This window comes from Pseudopodoces humilis, chromosome 3, assembly GCF_049639895.1.
Source record: "Pseudopodoces humilis isolate 2021_Gansu_Grassland_sample_001 chromosome 3, ASM4963989v1, whole genome shotgun sequence".
Classification (NCBI taxonomy): Eukaryota; Metazoa; Chordata; class Aves; order Passeriformes; family Paridae; genus Pseudopodoces; species Pseudopodoces humilis.
The window spans coordinates 64,527,108-64,542,711 of record NC_142202.1 but is presented as its reverse complement, the minus strand read 5'-3'; the positions used below and the strand labels follow the sequence as shown (position 1 = coordinate 64,542,711).

Sequence of the window (15,604 nt, the reverse complement as noted above, 5' to 3'; positions counted from 1 at the left end):
TTGGCAGTGGGGGAAAGATATGAAGCCCAGCTGCTCTCAAAGGAAGGATGAGGGGCCCGGACTGTTACCAACACTGACCATTTGCAGAAGAAAGGAAACCAGACTCAAAATAATGTTGGTCAGCAAGAATAATGATGACCAGCAGAAATAATGCTGATCAGCAGAAAAAAAAAGCCATACAGAGCATGTTCTAAGAAGGCGGAACCAGGGAGGGGACATGCTTTGAATATGCATTAAACCCTCACAGCAGGATGGGTTAAAAAGGGTGTTCCCAAGATACCAGGTGTGTTCCTGGCAACCCGCCAGGGCACCTGGCTGTTTTTAACCCTTTGCTTTATTTCCTTTGTCTCCTAATTGTCTTTTTGTTTATATTAAACTTTTTATAATTTATTAAATGAATCTCGTTTTTCACATGCTACAAAATGGATCTCAATACCAGTGCTGGTGAGGATATGTGTGGGGTCAAATGCTTGGCTCAGGCCTCTCTTCTTCTTCTCTTTTTGGACTTTAGTGTAAATAAGTGGAAAAAAAACCAGCTACTGTACAACAGGTGGTTGATTTTTTTGCATATTGTTGTCAGTCCTTAAGTAATATAAAGTGTCGTTTTTGTTTTTTTCCCAGAAAAATCCTGCATCCTGCATTGGTTAAAATATTTATATCTACTGCTATTGGACACCTTGAAGAGGATGTGATTCACCTAGCATGTAGTCAGGGAAGGGTTGCTGTGAGCTGGTCAGCCATGAATATGAACATGAGGTTTCTGAATTGACAGTTATCAACAGGAGCAGTACTAAATAAATCCGATTCCCTTTGTTCAGGTCTTTCTTCTCCCTGGGGCATGCCCGACCAGCAGGGTGCTATTTATCACTCTCAGTTTCATTGGCCATGGCAGATAAAGCAGCTGCAGCAGCAGCTGGGGGAGATTTAGATTTCAAACTGGGAAGAATGACAGGTGACTAGGGATAGCAAGGCAGTAATCAAACACATGGCAACAAGTGTGCTGTGTTCTTGGAGCTGGTGCTGCATGGCAGCGTCTCTTTTGGACAAGTAAGTAGTTATCAAAGTTGCAGCAGTGGCAATCTTCACGCTTTCTCATGCAGAAGGACATTTTTCCATCACTTAGCTGCTATTTTAACTCACTTAAATAAGAAGGAGGAGGGCAACCAGCAAGAAACTGTCTGTATGGTAGATTACAATTAGATCCCAGTATCAGGCTATGTCTGTGAAAGCTATAATTAGGATTTATAAAAAAGATTTATTTTGTGGTTTTGCTTTCTTTGGGATGTTTTGGACTAACATTTTGGCTCCATTTCTTCCCCTATATTTTATAAAGGTCTACACATTTTGAGAGGATGATACAGATAGCCACTCTGAAACTCTGCAATGTGTATATTGGTGATCTATGTTAACATGGTAAATCATTGGTTCTTACAACAGATTGCAATTTTCTGCAGTGGGAATTAAGAATTAAACAATGTCATTGCTCTTCTGAGAATAAGGCTGGGTTATCTATCAGTGCCAATTGCTGAATCAAGCCAACTAGCCAAGTGTTAGCAAATTATCCTTGGAAGTTAAATAACTATCTATATACTATAATATATAATATAATAAATTATATAATATAATATAATAACTATAATACTATCACTTTGTCAAGCCTGACAGAGAAGTCATTTATTTAGCCATGAGTATCTGATAGCAACTTCTATTTAATTTCTTTCCTGTGCAATGCAGACCTATTACAACCTAAATTCTCTGGTGATATTCTCTAAAATGTGCAAAAGTAGCACAGACCCTTGATTAGATTCCACTGGCTTAAGGACAAAAAGAGCCTATTGCTTTTCCCTGTAGCATGTTTCTCTCCTTATTCATGCATGGCTTTTGCTAATCCAGCAACCTTTGGGACATGAAATACACCACCATCTTGGCATTTCTTATTTCAAATACTGTAGATATAGAATGTTTTTAATTTCTGATTATTTCCTTTGAAACATTTTTTGGGGTGATTAAACACAATTTTATCTCCCAAATATGTAGTCAGGTGAATATGGCATGATCGAAAAATCAGCTAGAAATTGATAAAATGAATGTGGGGTTTGGTATATAGTATTTCAATAATGGTATTGATTGATAGGTGGTGTCTAGTTCTGCAGATGGTACTGCTCTAGCATGGATTGTTCAAGTACAATGTGTAGTAGTGAAGCAGAAATGGGACTTCCTCCAAGGAAGTAACACAGATAACAAAGACCTAGGCAGATATTATTTGGTGGTTAGTTTCATTTGTATCTAAGTAAGTGTGAGGGTATGCCTAAAGTAATTTTAAAAGCCATCTGCAAGCATTTTGTTTTCAGTTTGCAGGACTTTCGTGATCTGAACATTAAATGAACTTTACTTGATGAATATTTTCTAGAATAGTTTCATTGAAATTGATGGAACAATACAGTTTTATATGCTATATATTAAAAAGTCTAAGAAAAATAACTAAGCTGTTTTGCACCAGGGGCATTGTCTTTTGCTTAGCTTTTAGAAGTGTTTCAGAGGTTTTTCCCTCCTAAAGCTGTCTGCCTGTAAATGGATGCTTGGATAGCAGAATTCATTATGATAAAAAAAGGTATTTGGTTCTGCTTGCTTAGCTATTATGAAATGAAAAATAAACACTCAGTATCTGTTCATTAAGAGAAGAAATCTCAGTGAAGTATAATCTTTCTTTTGTTTGCTGCCAAATATTTACTAGTTTCTTGTGGGATGCTTGATCACATTTTTTTATTTGTTAGCAAATGGGCATTCAGATTTTAAAAGCCAGCCCCTCAAAGTTATTAAGTATAGGCTTGCCATTTGTTTTCACAGGAAACTGAGAATCTAAATAAATGTGAGGGTCTAGTATTTCATAACTGAGACAAGTTCAAAGGATGAATTAAACGATGCAGGATGGGTGGGAGGGAGAAATGCTGATGGGGAAGCTTAAGGGTAGTGGTACTGATTGATTCTCTCCTGATTAAAAGAGACAATTGATAATGTAGTCCCTTGCTGCCAAGTTAATTCACCAATTCTTCCTTTTTAGATCCTGTTCTTATAGTAGGAAAAAGCTGAAAGGCAATACTGGTTGCTGACATTTGCATAACTCCGAAGAGATTCTGTTATCTGAACTTCTTTCTGTTGCCTGTAGAAGAGGTTATATACCACTTGTATGCAGACCTAAGCACATGAGAAGCTTAGATTTCCTTATCTTTTAGTTCTCTGTATACTCTGATATTTTATTAGGCATACATTTTGTGATCAAAGGGGAGGGTGGTAGCAGAGGATAGCATTTTGTGAGTCTGTGAGGTAAAATTCATTTGGGGATTCTTCTGGTCAGCTGTCTTGATGATATACTTCCAGAGAGCTGTATTTGAGCTGCAGAAACAGAGAGCTGTTAGCAGAATGGCAGTGCAGGACTTATGCCAAAAGAAAACATAGTCAGCTGATTACTGTGTTTTCTAAGACATACTTGTGTCACCAGATCATTTGTTGAAGTGGCAGAAGAGAAGGTAATAATAAGTATCCTCCAAAAGTATACATATAACTCAGTTTCAAATTCCCATGGAAAGAAATTTAGGTGTGACTTGAGATGGGAATCTCAACTAAAATTTGTCCTTTGTGTAGAAGAGGCCCTAGAAAACCTGATAGACCGACTCCTTGCTATTTATAATTGCCAGTACTCTGATATAGCCAAAAGTATATGCTGATTAGATCTCTTCATTACAGGAAATTACTGTGAAAGCAGATTTTGCCCGAACTCCAGGATGGACACAAACACAGTGTACCTTATGCTGAACAGTGGTTCCTGAGAAGTGGCACTTTTGGCTCTATATTTAGTCCTAAGTTCTTTGGTGACTAACTTCCAGAGGGCTTACTTGCCTCCCTCCCTTTCAGATTTAGAAAGGTGTCTGACTTACTTTGAAATGTAAGTTTCTGTTTCTTTGTCATATTTTTAACTCAGCAGAAACTGCGCAGAGTCTCACTCACATGTCTCAGTGTCCCCTAATAGACTCCCACAAAGAATGCAATGCTACCATAGAAGTATCTAATTAAGCACCCTGGCTAAAGACTATTTCTATTGGATTCATACTAGCACTGCCTGCAGGAAAGACTTTCCTGGGGAAGAGAAAGCCATGCACTAGTATATGTAGAGGGGCAGCCAGCAGGAAATCATCTTGGAAGAAGAGGATCTAGGGGCACCCGCCTTGGGATCTGTTTCATGTCTTCAGAAGAGCTGAACTTAGTGTACCATCATATTTTCTGCTCAGACTGCAAGTGTGACCCCATAAGCCTCCCTGTTTCAGCTAATATCAAATAGCTACTTTTGGTCATCAACTCAGCTACTGCCTAGAGATTGCAGCTGTTAAAGTTGTACCGAAGTGTTAATTTTGCTTCAAGGTTTTTTCAGAAACATCTATTATTTTTATAGGATTTTGTATGAATTCATTACCAAGAAACAGGTCACAATTGATATTTTCATTTTAAAAAAAATGCAAGCTAATTTGCCAAACTTCTTAGAATATGCACTAGAATAATAATTTCTTTAATTTTTAAAAACTTTTACTTTATATTATTGTTAAGATTTAAATGATAAGCAGCTGTATCAGCAAATGGTAAAATATAAATCCAGGATGCACAAATTTTTAGTTTGGTACTGGGTCAAAAACGTACTTTAAAATGTGCCAGAATTTGAGGAGGTTCTGATGAGTGAAATAAAGCAATGACTTTTTTTTCCTTGTTCGTGAAAAAGTGCTAATTTTTTAATTCAGCCTTTCTATCTTCTCTGTTGGGAAAAGTCTCAAAACATTTTTCTCTTGGATATAAATACACGTCTTGATATTTTGAACAAGTGTTCACAATTCAGGTAAAACTCAACACGTGCCAATGTGCTGTTCTTTCCTATGATTTTGCCAGGAATGAGAATTTTTTGTAGAAACCTACCAAAAACTGGGCCAATTTTGAAATACTCTCTTTCCATCCTAACATTAGCTCAATGTGTTGCTCTTACTGGGACTGCCAGCTGATGATTTGTCCAGTTTTCCTCAGTAATTTTTATTGCAGTATTCTTCCACTCTTCCATAGCTTAAAATTTTATATAAATGCATAGCATACTGTTAGAAACTTTGACTCAAGGCTCATCAGCTTTGCTGGCAAAATAAAGTGATGGAGAAGCATGAAATCAATAGATTTGAAGTCTTTTCCTTGGGAGGAAATGGGTGGACAAGTAAAAAAACTAAAAATCTTTCTTATTCCTATTCCCTTTTCACCAGACCATTGCCACTTTGCAGTACTCTGTTGCAAAGAATGGATTCATACCAGGTCAGCTACCTCCTGTGACTCTGGCCTACGTTTCTGCTAGTTCATTTCTTGCTAGACAAGACACCACCTAGGTAAAGATTACAGCAAAGCCTATTGTTTTCAGTACAAGGCAATTATCTATTTCACTTAGACCTAAAGCTGTTGGTGCATGTCAGCAGTTGTTTCTTTAGGTGGCTGGTGATGGCAATGTAGGAGGAAAGGAGCAGGATAACTAGGGATTGCTCTCTTAAGCATAACAAAGTCACAAAGCTGCAAACACACTGGACACTTACAGCTAATATTGATACCTTCAGCTGGAAAGGGAGAGGGTAACATTAGTATTGGCAGCTGAAAGTGCTCAAGAGCTGTCAAAATCATGAGAATTCGTGAAGCCATTACCTTTTTTTAATTTTTTTAAAAAAAATCTTTTATGAGTAGGAGCCTGTAAAATATACTTTATGAGCCTTTTCTGTGACTGTGGGAGCTTAAAATAATAGCTCCTTGAGCTAGGTTTTAAATAAGACACATAAAATATTGAGACACTTTTATAAAGCTGAAGCAATCAGTTTTGACAGAGTTTGACAGGGACAACACCACCTTCTTTTCATGGTTAGGAAATCAGTCTGGGATCTGTTGCCCTTTAAATTGCAGCTTTACTGCCAGAGGGTATTGGGAAATACCGTTCTGGGTTAGAGTGTGAAGTTTCCCATTGTGACAGGGAGTGACCTGGCATCTCCTGTAAGTCATGCCTTAAATGAAAATCTGTGTCGTAACGTGATTTTTCTGTGTACAAGCCTGCTTGTTAAGCCTTGTTTATGTTTAAACCCATGACTGACATGAGACTTTTCCTTCATCCATCCATGGTCTGTTTATCCTACCAAAGCAGTCATGCAGCTCCTCTCATTGAGGTTTTACTGTCAGAGGGGTTTTAGCAAACATTACTCAATGAAAGTAAGAAGGTAAATGTGAAACCCTTCCCTACCATTGTTCTATGAAGATTTAATAGGAGTAGCAAGGTTGGTTTTACTTTAAAAGTAGAGTGGGAAAAAACTAGGTAAGATGGTAAAACAGCACCTCCCCTCAAAACCATACAGCTTTACCTTGGCCCCTGCTTTCCCTGGTTTAATTGTATTTTCTGTCTCCTGATTGCAGAAGCATTAATGACCCACACAGAGTTTGATTCCCCTTTGCACCATCTGCATGCTGTGCTAATATACACACCAGACTTTGCTTCTACCCATTATAGAAGGACAAGTACATAAGCCTTCACAAGGTCACACTTCCAGAAAGGCAAGACAAATGAAGGACTGGAAATGCTAGAAAGTACAGTTGTTAGATCTGGGCTGTATCAGTAAGTAGGAATAGGATTCAAACTCTGTTTTGGAAAAAGAGGGGCTTTCAGAGAGAACAAGAGAATTACTAGCAAAGGGAAAGGGATAGGGATATCTGAGTCAGGGGGAGGAGGAGGCTGAAGGTCTGCTGCGGTAGTTATCCCTTTCTTCTTTGCAGTGGACTTGAAATTCTTGTTTTAATGTATTGCTTTCAATTGTAATGTTCAATTGTAATGCTGTTGGAGGTTTACTGCTCTGCAGACCTGGAAGGAGTTGTTCTTCAACGAACCCATGTACCCTCCTGGTGTCCTTAACAGCAGATTGCTGTTAAGAGCTTCCCAGAGGCTTTGACAGTCCTATAAAGCTTAAAAGAAAGTTAGATTCACGTGGCAAAAAAGCAATAATGTAAAGTAATTTCTGGTGTGCAACTTGAGAGTTATGGCATGAAAATCTAGATGAAATATGGGCAGAATCTGTGCAAAAGATGCAGAGGAACTTGAGATTGTCATAGGGAGTGAGAAGTTGGCATGAAAGATAAGGAGTGACAACACTCTGGCAAGACCTGAAGGATGAAGATTGAGAACTGATCATGGAAAAATGATTAATAGCTGTAGAGGTAGATGACTTCACAGCTATATTTTCTTAATAGGAAAATGGAAAAGTTAGTGGAAAAACTGAAGCAGAGAAGTGTGTGGCTTGACTAATATGTCAACACCATCTAGCTTCAGAAGCAAAATTATTTTCATACCATGAAGATCCAGGAGATTAAACAGAGGTTTTATTTCAATCTGCAGATGTTTGGGTTTAAGTCAATGGCCTAAAATTATACTTGGAACATGAGAGTTTAGTACAGTGCTTGGGATGCCTCCTCTTGTGAAAATTTGTCAGTGCTCAGAACTTGCCAATTGAAATAGTTAGTCCCTTTCTGTTATTTTGTTTGGCTGGAAAGCAGATAAAAGATTGGGTCAGGGAAGTGGACATTTTAACATATATAGGCAAAATTCCACTTGCTCATCCACCCAAAACAAGTAGCTGTTTTGATAAGGTACAAATTTAAATATTTCCCTCAGTTATAACAGGAAGCATAGTCAAAGACCTTTTACACAGAATATTCGCTACAATTTTATGCCAATTTAATTCTTGTGCTTCAATGCAGTTATTTTGTTGCCCTCAAAATAATTAGGGATTTTGTCTATCCTTTTGAGTAAGAGGCTAAAAAGTGAATTTTTTAGAACAGGAAATGTAGATTTTTTTCTTATTTAATTTAAATTCTAAGTGAGAGGATTTCAGCATCTGTTTCCTAGGTAAGTAAAAAACCATGCAACTCTTTACCCTGAAGATCAGTCTGATGACTGCTCTGTGAGCTGAAATCCACTCCATTTTCTAGTCTTTGACTAACAACCCCTAGTTATATTTTCACTTTTCATTGTGATTTTCAGGCTTACAAAGTTCTGTTGCTGTGAAGCTCATGAAAGAGTGTCTTGGCAAACAGGCTTTAAAACCTGCCTTTTTGTGCAGTAGCAGACACGACACTTGCGCTGACAAAAGAGATGTCACTAGGGAACAAGTGTATAATGGTGCCAATGTGTGTTACATGGTGATTTTTGTTAAAGCTGTTTCTGCATGCAAGTACATATTGTATTACTTTTCCCTATGTAACATTAGTTCTTTTACGGTCCTGGTTTTATAGGAAAGCTTGCAATCCTATAGCCAGAGACCAGATTAAAGATCTAAATTCTGGGTGTGAGGATGAGGTATGATAGGTTGAAACTACTGCAGGCTGAAAGTGTATCCCTTTTGCTTTCCGCTAGACATAGACAGAATCTGGGAGATTAATTTTTCTTTCCATAAAATATTTTTTTTTAAAAAAAAAAATACCATGTAGAAAAGAATTGATTTTTTTTATTTTTTCCCACAGTTATTTTTTCCCACAGATGCCACAGTTAAGTTGCCTACAAGTAATTTTGCAGCTGACAGAAAATTTAAAATATGTTTTGAAAATTTGTATTGGCATTTTATGGCTTATCCTGTAGTGATACATAGATACCTACATTATTGTGACTGTTATGACTATTTATTATTATTACCAGTACTACAGGATTTTTCCAGCCAAACTTAACTTGTGGTCAGATGATCTTCAGTGAAAAATCTTAAGAAGGAGGCAAACATTTTCATCAGGGAATAAAAAGTGCAGGCAAAACATGATTTGACTTGGAAGAGCTTTAAACCTGCAATTTAAGGCAATGGAAAAAATTCTGTAATTGTTGTTTCTGAATATGTAAAAAAGAGAACAGGTTTTTATTCAAGCTGTTTTCACCAATAAAACAGTGTTTTTTTCTGCAAACACAGTTCTGAACCATTAAAGTCTGTGCCAGATTTCATAGTTCAGTAATAGACATAAAGGACAGAAAGTATGCAAGGAGAGACAATAAAAATTGAATTAGTTAATTATGAGTGTCACACAAACTCGGTAAAAGCAATTACTTTTACTTCTGCAGTTATAGTAAGTTGCTTTTACATTGAAAATGCCAATGATCAAAATATATATATTGTTCAATAGTAAATGTCTGTTAATTAGAGGTAATTGATTGGAAAAAGGTGTGTGCAAAATTTTGGTTGATTAGCAAGAGCTGATCTGTCTTTTACAAAAGTATCTGACTAGAAAATGATTGTGTATCTGCTGAGAAGTATAACTGAACTGACCTTCTTCAGAGTTCTGTGATGCACAGCCATAATTCCTTGCTGTCCTCTCTTAAGCATTATGTAGTCTTACGTATTATATCAAGTCCCCAACATAATGCAAGTGAACAGATTTGAAGAATATAACATGATTTTATTTTAGTACCTTTCATTTCTCCATTGCATAAAAGCACTTTGGAAAGCAAGGAACTAAACTCTGGTTGTTGAGTCACTATGTGCCTTGAAATGAAACATCATTTTGCACTCAGCAATAAACTGCAGGGAAACTTGAGTACAAGAATAGAATTAGAGACAGAGAATCAACTGGGAATTTAAACAACTCTGTTCACTCTGTCTTGTTTGGGGGTGTTTTTGCAAAAATGGCTCCATTTCCAGATGTGATGTAGACTTTGCTGAGGTTCTGAAAGATTTCAAGACATTTATCCTATTTTTTATGTTTTTAGCCCTTGAGTTTTCTGGAAATGACCAGCACTGGAAGAGTCAAGATATCTTGAGAGGTGCTGCTGCTAGAGAAATTCCCAGCTGTGTTCAGAAGTGTTGGGAGTCTTGAAAGACAAGCAGTTCTTGTATTTGATCTACTCCCATTTGCAGACCACAGAGGTCTGAAACTCATTTATTCCAACCTAAATCAGAAGCAATCATACTAAATTCAGTAGGTATGACTCAAATCAGCGTAAATGAGATCTAAACCCAGCCTTCAAAGGATTGGATAATTTCTTGTAAAGATTTTTGAAATTTAATGGGCTTATCTAAATGGAAAATAAATGTAAAACTTTTTCAAGTTTTCCTGTTAGCTAGAGAGCTGTGTTTTACATGAGAGAAAAAAGCTAAAATAAGTACAAATTTTACGCACAAATATTTTAAAATAACTTTGGAAAATCACAAATCTCTTTTTATTTTTGTGTTGTCATTTCCTCTTGGAGAAGTATAAAGTTTCTGAGCCAAATGAATCTAATTTGTTCTTGGTTATGTGAATAGATTTTGCTGTAATTTTCCAGAGGTAAATACGGACACTGACCATTGTTAGGAAATTTATTTTGTGTTTTCTTATTAGCAAATCATCAGAAAGCTTACAGCAACTAGAGAGTATCTATGAATTTGTAGGTATAGTTACCCCCTCTACAGGCAGTGGACATTGAGTTGTCTAGACATTATGGATGCTGTGTGTTTCACCTAATCTTAGCTGCCAATCACAACTCACTCAGATAAGAGAGTGACACTTTCATGTGATGGCTCATCTCAGCCTTTGTTCAGATGGGGCAGATCAGTTTTGGATGCACCTGTCTTTCTAGCTGGATGACAGAGGGAGCCCTTACACTTGCTATAAACAAAAGCAACAGATCAACAAAGCTCCTTCTCAGGAAACTAACTATTCTTGCCCTTGGAAAACAAAGGAGAGAAATAGATGCAATGAAGGTCTTTATAATGCTACTGAATTTCTGTTGGAGGGTCCTCAGCCTTGTCAGAGCAGGTTCATGCAGAACACTCTGTAAATTTATCCTGTGAAAGGGTATCTGATATTTTTAGGATGGGTACACAAAAAAATCTGAAACTTAACAAATGAAGTAACAGGCAATTTGGGAGACTTTAAGCTATGTTGCCTTTTTGTGTTTTGAGTTCTAATCTATATTTCCCTAGGTATTAAACAGACCTTCCTTCCTGAGGGTAGTCTTCTGTACACCACTGTGGTATTTGGGTTAGTAAGGAGATACTCAGTGTTAGCAGCAGTAGCAGCAGTCTGGCCTTAGAGAACAAGACATCGAAGATTCTATTTCTGGAAATGTTCTGTCACTAGCATAATAGACTCCAGTGGGTAGTCATTAGATTACACAAGGTCACTTTAGAAAGGTATTTTCCTGTGCAGGTGAAGAATTACTCTTTTTGAGTTAATAGCATATAATCTTTGTCAATGTTCAGAGGGGTCTGAACATTATGGTCTATATGATAAACTATTTTATCTAAATAGCTGCTCTGCTAGCCCATCTCCATTAACAAATTGTTGTGGTCCCTGGAAGACTACAACAGAGTAACACTATTGAAAATGTAAGAGCTGCATTAGGAAATTAAAAAAAAAAAGAAAAAAAAGGTAAAAGCCATTCTTAGATTGTTATATTATTTACTTTCTCCATATTTATTACCAAACAAGTGAACATATGCCTATAGATATATAAATATAAATATGGAACCTTACTTTCATTCAACTTGAAAAGTGAAAAAAAAGGAAAATTTTGCTTCAATCCATACTTCTTTCCATGAGACTTTTGATCAGCCACCTTTCACGACCAATTTATCCTATTTCTCAATTGCTAAAATTATGTAGGAATTTCATTAAGATGCAAGAATAATCAAAACAATCTAGTTTTCCATTCTCCCCATTCAAGGTCAGAACTGGAGGAGGTGTCCTAGGATACATCTTTCTGTGAATTTAATGCAGATATAGGTGACATTTCTAGTGGATGGACCTGTTTTGGGTAGTTCTAGATTATCTGGGCTCTACTCAGAAGGCAGGCTAGGAGACTGATTTGTTCAAGTTACGTTGCACTCATAAATATTCCATTGTTAGCAACCAATATTTTTACCACTGCATCTCCCTTTGATGGTTTGAGTATTTCTATCTTTCAGTCTAACATACTGATACAATCTTATCTATGTGAGCACTGAGGCCGAGCTATCACAAATGGATATATTCCTTTTTTTATTTCCCTATTTTTCATGGTCTTTTAGCTATTTTTAATTCAGATGATCTTAGTGATAAGTCCATATGAATAAACTTTTCAAGATATTGAAATAGATCAAACTTTCACTTGCTTCAAATCATAGTGTTTCTTGTATGATTTCTCCAATAACTGCTTTTGCACATCCTAAGGCATTCATGTTCATCTGCAAAAATGATTACCTGAGCCTCTCCTCACTATTTTTTTAACCTATCTAAATGTAATGAATGTTTTCAATGAAGTGTCACTACATGATTTCAGAATGGATAAAATTTTCACTTGTGCCCTTTTGTGGGTAAGGATTGTAAATGTGTGCCTGAGTGCAGCAGTTGAAATGCTGAACGAATGAGTAGCGCTTGTTGCCTGCTCACTGAACCCCATTTAGTTTGTCAGTGCTCCACATCACTGTAACAAGTTCAGATATACTCTATTGCCATTTAGCAATTCCTCAGTCGTTGATTATATTTCTAAATACAGTTTTGGCTTTCTGCATGTGGTCTTGTGCTCTGCTTCTTCCAAGGTCTTTCTGAATGCCTCATCTGAATACTGAATTTGATGCTAAGTCAGTGTTAAAAAAAGAGAAGAAAATGTTCAGGTTTCCTAAGGTTTTCCAAAGTTTTCTTGCTTTTAACTTTATTTCACTACTCTTTTTTTTCTCCCCCCTACTGTCTGCAGGTGGATCATGAGGATGTTGCAAATTCTTCATAATGAATTCCAATATCTGCATTTACATATTATTTCCCTGGCAAATGCTTAGAAGTACTTAATGCAGGTAAATATGTCCTTTGTCCAGAATATTTTTTTTAATATACTTCTCAAGGCTGTTCTATTTCTGCAAGTGCAACAAAGCAGCAACAATCTTCCAGCATTCTTAAGGTAAGCACAAGAACTGATATGAACCTTCTAAGCTAAAACTCTGACTTGCCAAAATGCTGTCTTGTAATGCCTTTTGTAGGGAATTATACTCGCAAGGTGCATCTTAAGCCCAGCTGATGTAAATCCTTCTGCATGACATAGGCGTACTGTTCTAAATGAGTAAAATCAATTCATTCTAATGACTACTGCTCTAGCTTTGCTTCTGTTTCTGTCACCACGTATGGTGTCTCAATCCATGCAGGTTTCTTTCCCCTTTTGCTCATTTTCTTGAGTCTGGAGGAAGTGATCCTTGAATATCAACTCTTGGACCCCTCTTCCCACAGGATCTGTTCCCATGGATTCTTCCAACAGGATCCCTAAAGAGGCTGAAGTCAACTGTCCTGAAATCCATGGTTACAATCTTACTCACTGCCCTGCTTCTTCCTTGCCCAGTGGAGAACTCCACAATCTCATGGTCACTGTGGCCAAGGCAGCCCCCCAGCCTCTACATCTCTGACAAACCCTTCCCTGTTCATCAGTCTGAGCTAACCAGGACACCATTCCTTGTGTGATCCTCCCCAACCTGTGACAAGAAGTTGTCAACAAGGCTTTACAGGAGCTTCCTGGGCTGTTTTTGATTTTCTGTGTTACTTCAATCACCTAAATGAGGAGTGATCTGGTGCGCTGATTAAAAAAGAATATGAAGTCATAGCAGTTAAGGTTGTTTGCTCAGGTTGGTTTCTGGTAATAATGAAGTAGAATATTGAAGTGTAATAATAATGCGAAAAATAATATAGAAAGCACTGATATGAAAATGACAAAATAGCTAAGAAAAAGCATAGCTGAATTGACATGGCTGAGAGATGACCATGATGTTTTATGACAAGTTGAGAAAATATGGGTGTGAAGGATGTTGCTTTAAAGCTATCTTTCAGGTAATGTCTGTTTGCAAGTGGAAACAATTTGCAGAGACCACACTTTTAATATTAAAAGAGAAAAACACTTAATTTAAGGAAACAAGGAGAATTTACCATGCACAGCATGTTTGCCATAGTGTTGTTCAGATCACATTGTACATGTGGCCCAATGCCCATGGATCCCTCTGAGCTGTGCGATGAAGAAGAGTTTATCCATACACATCCCATCACTCTGGGAGACTTTATATGAGGAAAACCAGACTTGACACCTGAGCTGGGCTGTACTCCTCTTTCACTTGCTCCTTTGCCTCCATAAATGGCTCTCTGCTCGGCACTGGATCTCTGCACAAAATCTGATTTCTTTGGGATGTTCAGGTTTTCACTAATTGCGGGTGGAAGACAACATTTGAGTTGTCGCACATGAAAATACACTTGTTATGAGCACTTTTACTTCATGTAAATAGCAGCAAGCTGCTTGCTTTGGAGAAGATTGTCTGGCTGCAGGTTCAGAGGTCCATTCTGGTGCAACACTAAGGACTCAGGCAATTCTTCTTCTGCCAGCCTGACCTAATGGGAAGCAAGAAAACAATAATTTCTACCAAGCTGAGTTCTTCCAGTGTGTTTAACTTCTCAATATTTGTAAGCCCACAGTTTTCTATAATTTAATAGTAGTGCAAGTTAATTTAATTTAATTTAATCAAAACTGAAAGATGGAAGCATATGATTGATGAGAAGTCTCTAAAAAAGATGTTCCAGACTTGATTGCCGAACAAACTATAAATTAGAATTTTTCTGATCTCTTAATAAAAGTTTACATCCCATTACATGTTTTCTGTATTCAAAATTAAAGCATTCTTTTTTCCTCATTTATTTACCTCAGACATACAGATAACAAACTCCTCCTGGTCTTCATTTTACTTGACTGAAAAGAAGTCGGTTTCATCTAAACTCACCTTATATGATGGGCTGGTCATTGGTCAGAGCATATCAGTACTTCTTTACATCTGTTTTACATCTGATTTCCTTGTACCTAAATGTGTTGTGAAAGCTGTATTTTAAACTGGGAATTACATGACATTCACATTTGCCTAATTCAACTAGAAACAGCTTGACTGAAGTACCTTTTAATCTTATTATTTGTTGCTGCTTCTCTTTGCTGGTTTATGGCTTTGTTATGACAAATTAAGGTACTTATGATTCTCTCCTCCTTCAGTTCTAGCTGATGCTAAAAATTCCTGTTATTTCTTTAATTCAGGATCTTGTATTTTATTTTACCATTACATTTCTGTTTCTTTGTGTTTCAAGGTCACCAGGTTCTCCCTAGGTGTTATTCCATTTATCTTTTGAAAGGATTAACTTCATGGCTTTGTGTTATTGGTCAGTTTCTTAATTCATTTTTGTTAAAAGAAATGAATGAGAACAATGAAATAATCAAAATTCTAAATCAGTGAGCAAAATTAGACAGTGAGCAAATTTCTTGAAGGCTGCTTTTCAAGGTAATGTCACATAATATTCCCTCCGTACTTTTTAAATACTTTTCCTCTGTTCCTACTCTCTGCTTTTTTCTGTGGTCCTAACTCCTGTATCCCTGTAACTTCTGAAAATGGGAAAAACAATCTGCTCTGTAGCAGAGTGGCTGAACTTCTTTCTCGTTGATCTTTTTGAGAAATGCAATACATCTGATAGGAAATTGACACTTATATTCATTTCAGTTTTGTAACTTCAGCCTCCATTTCAATAAACAATATTTTCTGAGAGGATATAACTTCAG

General features: G+C 36.9%; 1 long non-coding RNA gene across 1 annotated transcript; it reads left to right on the top strand.

Moving 5' to 3' along the window:
* The first annotated feature begins 946 nt into the window (after positions 1–946).
* LOC148184669 (uncharacterized) lies at positions 947–14,547 on the top strand. Its single transcript, XR_015772280.1, has 3 exons — positions 947–1,047; positions 12,737–12,833; positions 13,261–14,547. It is a non-coding gene; the product is annotated as an uncharacterized LOC148184669 (long non-coding RNA).
* The last annotated feature ends 1,057 nt before the right edge of the window (positions 14,548–15,604 follow it).